Genomic DNA, 8,540 nt, shown 5'->3' with positions numbered 1-8,540 from the left:
ATGTGCCACCACAGCTAGCAATTTTATTTTATTTTTTCTTGTAGGAACGAGGTTTACAATATTGGCGAGGCTGGTCTTGAACTTGAACAGATGATCCCTCCAAATCGGCCTCCCAAAGTGCTGAGATTACAGGCATGAGCTACCGTGCCCAGCCATATTTTACTCTCTCCAATGATGTTGTAATTTGATTTGTTTTATTAATTTTGTTTCGGGTTGTTTTCTCTGTCCTTGTTTAAGTATTGAAATATAAGAGATTTTCTAAGTATTGAAATATAAGAGATTTTCTTTCTTCTTTCTTTCTTTCCTTCCTTCTCTCTTTCCTTCGTTCTCTCTTTCTTTCTTTTTTATTCTTGAGACAGGGTCTTGCTTTGCAGCCCAGGCTGTCCTTGAACTCTTGATCCCAAGTAATCCTACCACCTCAGCCTCTCAAAGTGCCAGGATTACAGGTGTGAGTCACCGTGCCCAGCCATGAGATGTTTTTACATGGTGATTTTGTATTCTGAATACTACAGAATACATTTAGTCATTCTGACAAAAGCTGTTTTGTGGAACTTTTAAGGTTATTCTACATATGACATTAAATCCATTGAAAACAGAGATAATTTTACTTTTTATTTCTAATTGTTACCCTGTTTATTTGTTTCTCTTGCCTTATTGCTGTGGCTAGGTCTTTCAATACTGTTTTGAATAGGAGCAGTGAAAGTGTGCATTGTTGCTATGTTCCTGATATTACAAAAGCGTATCTTTGGTCTTTAAGATTGTGTATGATGTTGGCTGTGGGATTTTCATAGATAGCCTTTACTATGTTATGGTAGTTTCTTTGTATTCATAGTTCATTGAGTGTTTTTATCATGAAAGGGTGTGGAGGTTTGTGAAATGATTTTCTGTAGCCAGGGTCTTACCGCTTTGCATCTGGAAGAGCCACTCTGCTCTACACCCACCAAACCCCCACCAATATATGCCTGGTGTTAGAGAAGAATAAATACTTTGTGTTCTCCTGGGGCCAGTGGCCAGTGGCCACTCCACCAGACCCACAGCAGTGGTCACCTGTGTGAGGGGATCGGAGAGAAAAAGAGGCCCTCATGGGTAGAATTGTAGACTCGGCTTCAAGCCATAGCAGCTGTTACTTCTGTATAGCTGTTGACTGGGTTGGAACTACCCCTGCTACCCTGGACTCAGACATGGGCAAGGGGTCCAGGGAAAACAGAGGCATGGACCAGAATCAGAAACAATAAGGTGAGGAGACTAGGCTCAGGCTCCTGTGAGTAGTTTGGGGTGACTGTAATAGTAAGTGCCCCATTTTCCCCAGAGTTGGTGGCTGTGCTGATGAGTCTCTCAAGGAAGCCAGTTTCTCCCTCACTCTGACCACCGGCTGCTGATGGCCCCTCATCCTGTAGATTGATTAGGAATGACTCCTTCATAATTCCCAAATTTAGGAGACCAGCTAGACTTCTATGGGTGGCCTCAGAGTTTCCATTAATAGGTTTTAGATGAAAGGAAAGGGTGTGCAATGGTTTCTTCAAGCAAATCAGTCCCCTCTTCTTATCTCCCAACCCCTTCATAGAACCTCAGCTGAAACAGTCACCAGAATACATTCCCCAGGTTGGGTGGAGAAGGCCAGGTTGATTGAATCTGGTTATCTGTGAGGACATAGCTGCTGAGCCCAGTGATCAGTCAGCAGATGATGCAGGATGACTTCCCAGCTGTCAGCATCTGTAGACCCCTCAAGGACAACCTTATAACACCCAGTGCTGCCCCAGTTCCAGATCTACTGAGTCCTTCAGTTTCTCCCTGCCATTGTCTATTTTCTCCTTCACCAAAGATACAACTGCAAAGGCCCCTGTTAAGCTGCATTTGTACTTATTACTCTGCACAGAATTCAAGTACCATGACATATCTTTCTGGTCTGTGCTGCTATTTTTAGTTAAATCCTGGAATCTTGGTCTTACTGAAGGAGATTCTCTGATAGACATCACAGCGGGGAGCCCAGTTTGGTGAAGGAGAAGCCACCAGAAGAGCAGGCCTGTGCCGAGAGATGCTTGCTTCTTCCACACTCAAGAGCATAGCCCCTATTCAGGCTGCCAAGTCTTGTCCTGAATACTCGGAGCTCTCAAGGTGGGGCTCCTCTTGCTCTCAGCCCACCCACCTTCAGAATCAAAGAACCCGGGAATTAGGTGTTTCACTGCACAGAGGGAGAGCCAGGTTGAGTTCTTCTGTCTCTTACATGTTACTTATGCACTCCTGGCTTAAGCCCCTCTGTGTGGGGACCGAGGAGCACCCTTGCATCTTGTTTTGAAAGACATATGAGGACCCTCATTCAAAATCCTGGCTGCTGCAATGTTTGGGGAGGTCTTGAGTCTGCAGATTTGAAGAATAATAGAAAGAAGAATTAGAAAAGTGAAGAGGCATTATTGATTGGGCATCGTATACTGTGTATTTAGTGCTAACCGATGTGCTCACTTGAAGGTAGCTGTGTTAGAGAAGCCCTGTCTTTGAGGTTCAGCTCATAGACCTGGCATCAGGAAGAGGAGAGCAGCTCTAACTCTGCCTCTTCCAGGCTTCGAACTCTGTGTTCAGTTGGCAGATGAACTACAAGGTAAGTTTGTATCTCAAATGAACAATATTGTGTGGGAGTTACACATACTAATTCTTTGTCATTGTTTTACTGAATTCAAATTTAACTGACCTTCGGTGTTTTTATTTGATAGATTAGAGAACCTTACATCCAGGCCACAAGCACTCCCTCTCTAGTCACGACCTACTGAATGAAAAGCAATCATAAAGCTGTTGTCAGGATTAAATGAGGTTACACTCTTAGGAATTCAAAAGCCGTTGGCCAATAGTAAGGTTGCAGTTGTACTAAATCTTGATAAAACCTATCAAAACCTCTGGGATACAGCAAAAGCAGTGCTGTGCTGCTACCTGTGCCTGATTCTGAGGACTAAAGGGGAGGAGGAGCCTCCACTCTCAGGCAGGGCCCTGGATGCCCCTGGACCCGTGAGGGAAGCTGCAGCAGCAGAAGCCACAGGCCAGACCTGAGCAGCAGTTGCCAGGGCTCACCCTCCTGGCAGAGGAGGAAGGGGGTTCTTGTCTCACTTCCCCCTGGGCCTGCAGCACTGTGGGACTGCTCAGGCTGTTATCCCATGCCTCGCAGTAATAATCAGCCTCATCCTCCGACCGGAGACCAGTGATGGCCAGGGAGGCTGAGGTGCCAGACTTGGAGCCAGAGAATCGGTCAGGGACCCCTGAGGGCTGCTAATTATTATCATAGATGAGGAGTTTGGGGGCCGTTCCTGGGAGCTGCTGGTACCAGTATACACTATTACTTCCGATGTTGGAGCTGCTTCCAGAACAAGAGATGGTGACCCTCTGCCCGGGGGTCCCAGACACTGAGGGTGGCTGAGTCAAAACAGACTGGGCCCAGGACCCTGGAAGTGAGAGAGACACAGACATGGTGATTGACAAGAGACAAAAGGAGACAAGAGGAGAAACCAGGGCCCCTCTCTTGCTCCCCTATCCTGTCACCTGCACAGTGAGTGAGGAGGGTGAAGAGGAGAGGGAACCAAGCCATGCTGGAGATTGTCCTGAATCCTGTCTTCTCTACCCACAGCTAAAGCTGAGCTGCCCCCAGATCTCTCCTTGTCTTTATACTCTGAGAGGGGGAGAGTCCATCCATGCAAATCAGACACCCCCCCCGGGTTTGTGACCCCACCCTGAGCCCTGGGTCAGGCTCCTGGGCTTGAGGATGTCAGGGGGTGGCAGGGGTGGAGCTCTGTGATCCCAGAGGGTGGGGAGAACACAGCTGTGAGCCCTGAGCAGAGGACACCAGGCAAAACAGGTGGCCGGTTCTACTTCCATCACCGCCCACCCCCGCCCCGCCTCGCGTCTTCTCAGAAATGGTCCCCCAGCGCCCTCTGGTGTCCAGCGAAGGTAAACCATTCTGCGATAAGGTGACCAGAGCCTCTCATTTACACCGCTGCCTCCCGTCTGTTCTGTCCACTGCCCCCTCTCTCAGGTCCAGGCCAGCTCAGGTGACACCTGTGTCTCCTAGCTGTGACCTCACGGCAGCCTTCACGCTCTACTGGACTCCTCAGGAGTGAATCTGTCCATGGCTCTGTGGCTGTACATTGTAGAGGACTCAGGTGGTGTCTACAGAGAGTCCTCTTATGTCAGGGTCAAGCCCAGAGCGGGGACCGGCCCCATGGACTCACTTCCCACCTGTGTGGGACACCTGGTCCTCTCCTCTCATATGGCTCCTTCCTGGTGGCCAGAGCTCTCCTTCCTCTGTGGATCCTGTGGCGCTGAGGAGAAAGGGAGCTCTTCCCTCTAGGGTCCCCTGGGGAGACATTCCCAGATGGATTTTCTGGTAAATCTTTGCTCTCTCTCTACTTCCCCAGATTTGCAGTCAAAGTCATTTGGATACTGTGACCAGGGATCTTGCTTAGGAGTCTGTACACTGAATGCCCATCTGCAGGGGATCCTGGCAAATGACTTTGGAGGGTTTCACTTATGAGCAAAAAGAGCAAAGATGCTCAGTCTTTGAAGATGGGAAGAATTAAAACTTCAACTTGGTTTAACCAGCGTCTGTCCTCAGGTGAGCCTGATACGTGGCAGCTCTTACTATCGAGCCCCCAACGAGGATTTCTAGGGGAAAATTCTGGTTCAAATTCAGTAGTGAGTGTTGTGGGGGTGGCTTAAAGATGATAGAAATTTTTCGTCTTTGATCTATAATGACATCTAGAATCTAATAACTAAAAACAACAAGCTTAACAGAAAACACAATTCTGTTGATCAAAATGAAAAATGAAACAGGTTATGTCTATGACTGCATGTGTCCTGGCATGATACACCCTGGGCTCTTAATAAATATTTGTTTAGGGAATTTTAAGGGGATACAGAAAAACAGCAAGATGGTTATGTTGATATAAGTTGCAATACAATAAGATTTTAAATGCTCCATTTAAACAATGCAATAGTGAAATTTAATACAGACATTTAAACAAAACTAGTCCATATATGGAACTGAAATAAAATGTATGCTGTGTTTTGGGATCACATTTTAAGGGTGTTGTTATTTTAAATGTTCCTTTTAGTGTAAGCCAAGTGCCTTTACATAATTTTTATACTTTTTAAAATATGTTTGTTGTATTTACTTAACACATCAGGCATATTAAGTTTTATTTGTTTCCAAGTAGGAATAAACTATTAGAGCTGGGCTTCACTTCCCGTTTTTTCTCATTGCTTTTTCTTTGATGATGCATAGATGTTCACAGTGAATTTTGTTTTCCTTTCCTCCCACGTTAATGAACAGGCGGTCACCGAGGCTGAGCAGTGTCTCACATACAGGACAAGGCTACTCATGGCCCCCTCTCTGCCCATGGATGCGCTTCCAGGCGGATGCCCCATCAGCTCTTAGGTTGAGGGCAGAGAGAAGAACAGGTCCAAAACTACAGGATCTGGACACCCAGAGGATCCGGGAGCAACAACAGCTGGGACAGTGAGCCCTGGACAGAGGACACTGACTATGGATTTTTTATGTGGTTCTCCTCAGGGACCTTCACAGACAAACCAAAACCCCAGTCTCTATGTGTCTTCAGGGCGCAGGTCCTTCCAGGTCCTCTTTTTGTCACTGCTCTAGGTCCCGGGCCTCCTCCTCCTATGACTCACAATGGACAGCCTCCTCTTCAGGCTGCACCCTCCTTACCACATCTGACCCCACACCCGTCTCCTCATTCCCCCATAAACCATCCCCTGCTCACTTCCATTAGCACTTTTGCATCATTCTAGGATCACAGCCTCCCCAAGGATGTCTCTGCAGGATATCCATGTTGCAGAGAGCTCAGCCCCTTGACAGGACCGCTGTGCCTGGGCCACCCAAGGCTGAGCATCTCTCTTGCTTCTCTTCTACACCAGCTCCAGGCCAAGCCATATCTAGACCTTTCAGAATGCCGAGCCCACGTTTTCTTAAGCATCAGACTTCCTCTCTCACATCCCTGGGTCACACAGGCTGGATTCTCCTTTCTTGTCATCTTTCCCACGGTTTCAGAGCTCAGGAAATGGTCAACACACCTGCACCAAAAGGAGGGGACACCTTTGGGACCAGGCTGAAGGCGCCTGGACTTCTGGGTCACACAGGCTGGATTCTTTCTTGTCATCCTCACCTCATCCACACCCACCATGTGTGGGCAGCTCCTTTTGCTTCTAGAAACAAGTTGATTCTGTTTGCACTGGGAGACCAGTAAGAAAAGGAGTTATTGTCACTGAACCCTTGCTGTGCTTTAGTAACACAAGTGACAGCAGAAGCCTTGGCATGAACTGCTGTTGGTCACAGGCAGGGATAAAGGAGAGATGGGGCACAGAAGATGAGTGGGGCAGATCTTTCTCTCATTTCCCCATGGAACAGGAACCCTTGGTAACATGGAGTCGGGATGCAGCTGTGTGACAGTGATAACCAGCCAGTCCTCAGGCTGGAGTGCAGAAATTGTCCAGGAGGCTATGGGAATAAACCCAGAGCAGTAGAATCAGGCTTGGACCTCTGAGGGACAACCACTGATGTCCTAAGTCACAAAATTAAGGGCTATTTCTGGGAGGGAATGTCCAGTGTTTCTGCTGCTCCCCATGCAGGAAAAGGTGACATTGAGATGGGGGCCTTCTCAAGACTTTCCTGGGAAGGAGTCACTTGAAGTAAACAGTATCTGCACCCAGATATTCCACAGACTCACCACTAGAACCTGACTCAGTGAGAACCTCCAATGGTGTAAGAGAGGAGAAGAGAACACAGACCCTGAGGGATCAGCAAACCCATGCTCAGCAGTTCCCATGGTCCTGAGTGGGATGAGCTGCAGGAGTCACATCCATGGGACCTACATCCCCCGTGGCCAAGGAGCAGCCTCAGCCTTGTCTCAGCCATGGTGGAGCCTCCCCTTGACTGTCTCATGTCCTACATAGAGGTTTACTGGCCTCAGGCCCACAGTTACCCTCAGACCTAACCCCATCTCCTGACATTTCCACTGAAATGCAGGTACCCAGGACTGAGCCAGGTCAGCACTATATCTGGAATTCCCTGATCTGCGTCCTCAGGCAGCATTTCACATTTGAGTGCCTTGTTCCTGGGACACAGTGAGTCTCAGACAGCCCTGAGAACAGACTACTGGGGATGGAAGGGGAGGTCTCTGCTTGTACGTTGGAAGAGCAGAGTCCATGCTGCAGGGGACTTTTGACCTGCTAGGATGTCCCCAGGCTCTGACATGAGGTGAGCAGGGTTCCCTCCTGTCCTCACAGGGGTGTGTAATGAAGACGCCCACCCAGCTCTGCAGCTCTGTGCCTTCAGAGTGGCCTGAGCCAGGAGGACAGAGCTGGGCTTGCAAGCCCTGGGCTGATGTCCATGCTGCGGAATGGCCTGCCTGGCTAGGAGTGACCAGTCACGCAGATTGTAGTGCAGGGAAGCGCTTAGAGGTCTGCCTTCCTAACATACCTTCCTGTCACAAGGGCCATGGGGTCTACTCTGGGGAAAGAAGCTGAGGCCACCGCCCCAAAGGAAGGCCATGGGGAGAGGTGCTGGCCTAATCGTGAGAGGCCCAGGGGTGCTGAGGCAGGAAGATCACCTGAGCCTTGGGAGCTAAGAGACTGCAGTGAGTCGTGATGGTGCCACTGCACTCCAGTCTGGGCAACACAGTGAGACCCTGTCTCAAAAAAACCAGCAAAACAAAACCAAACAAAAATTACGTATTTTCAGAAAGCTAGAAGGAGAAGATTGAGTGTTCATAATGCAAAGAAATGATAAATGTTGGAGATGATAGGTATGCTAATTACCCTCATCTGATCACTATACACTACACGTATAGGAACATCACTATGTATCCCAGGAATATACACAATTATTATGTGTCAACTAAAATATAAAGCTAGCCGGGTGTAGTGACTCACATCTGTAATCTCAGCACTTTGGGAGGCCGAGGCAGGAGGATCACTTGAGCCCAGGAGTTCTAGACCAGTATGGGCAACATAGCAAGACCTCGTCTCTACGAGAAAATACAAAACTAACCAGGCCCGATGGTGTGCGTCTGCAGTCCCAGCCACTCAAGAGGCTGAGGTGAGGGGATTGCTGGAGCCCAGGAGGTTGAGGCTGCAGCGAACTGCGATCATGCCACTGCACTCCAGCCGGGGCAATGGAGGGAGACCCTGTCTCAAAAATAAAATAAAAGTGAATTTTTTAAAAAGAAAGAAAGATGCCAGGCACAGGTGGCCACAAGTTGTGTGGTTCAGTTTATCTGAAGAGTTGAGAATAGACAAACCCATAGAGACAGAAAAGACAAGCCCATGGAGTAGCCTGGCGAGTGCCTGGAGGTGGAGGACGGGAGGAGTGGGAGGGGCTCCCACCGCCCACGGAGTTTCTTTGGGGTCTGGAAATACTCTGGGGCTAGATATTGGTGATATTTGCTCAACCTTGAGTATAGACTGAAAAACCATTCAATTGTGCCCTTGAAATGGAAAAATTGAATGGTGTAATGCAAAAGGTAATAAATGAGTAGTATAACGAA

General features: G+C 48.3%; 1 pseudogene; it reads right to left on the bottom strand.

Moving 5' to 3' along the window:
* Positions 1-2,676: 2,676 nt before the first annotated feature.
* LOC134733550 (immunoglobulin lambda variable 1-47-like) lies at positions 2,677-3,629 on the bottom strand (annotated as a pseudogene).
* Between the last annotated feature and the right edge of the window lie 4,911 nt (positions 3,630-8,540).

The sequence above is a fragment of the Symphalangus syndactylus genome, chromosome 18 (assembly GCF_028878055.3).
Source record: "Symphalangus syndactylus isolate Jambi chromosome 18, NHGRI_mSymSyn1-v2.1_pri, whole genome shotgun sequence".
In the NCBI taxonomy this organism is placed as follows: domain Eukaryota; kingdom Metazoa; phylum Chordata; class Mammalia; order Primates; family Hylobatidae; genus Symphalangus; species Symphalangus syndactylus.
This window is presented reverse-complemented; position numbering and strand designations above follow the sequence as displayed.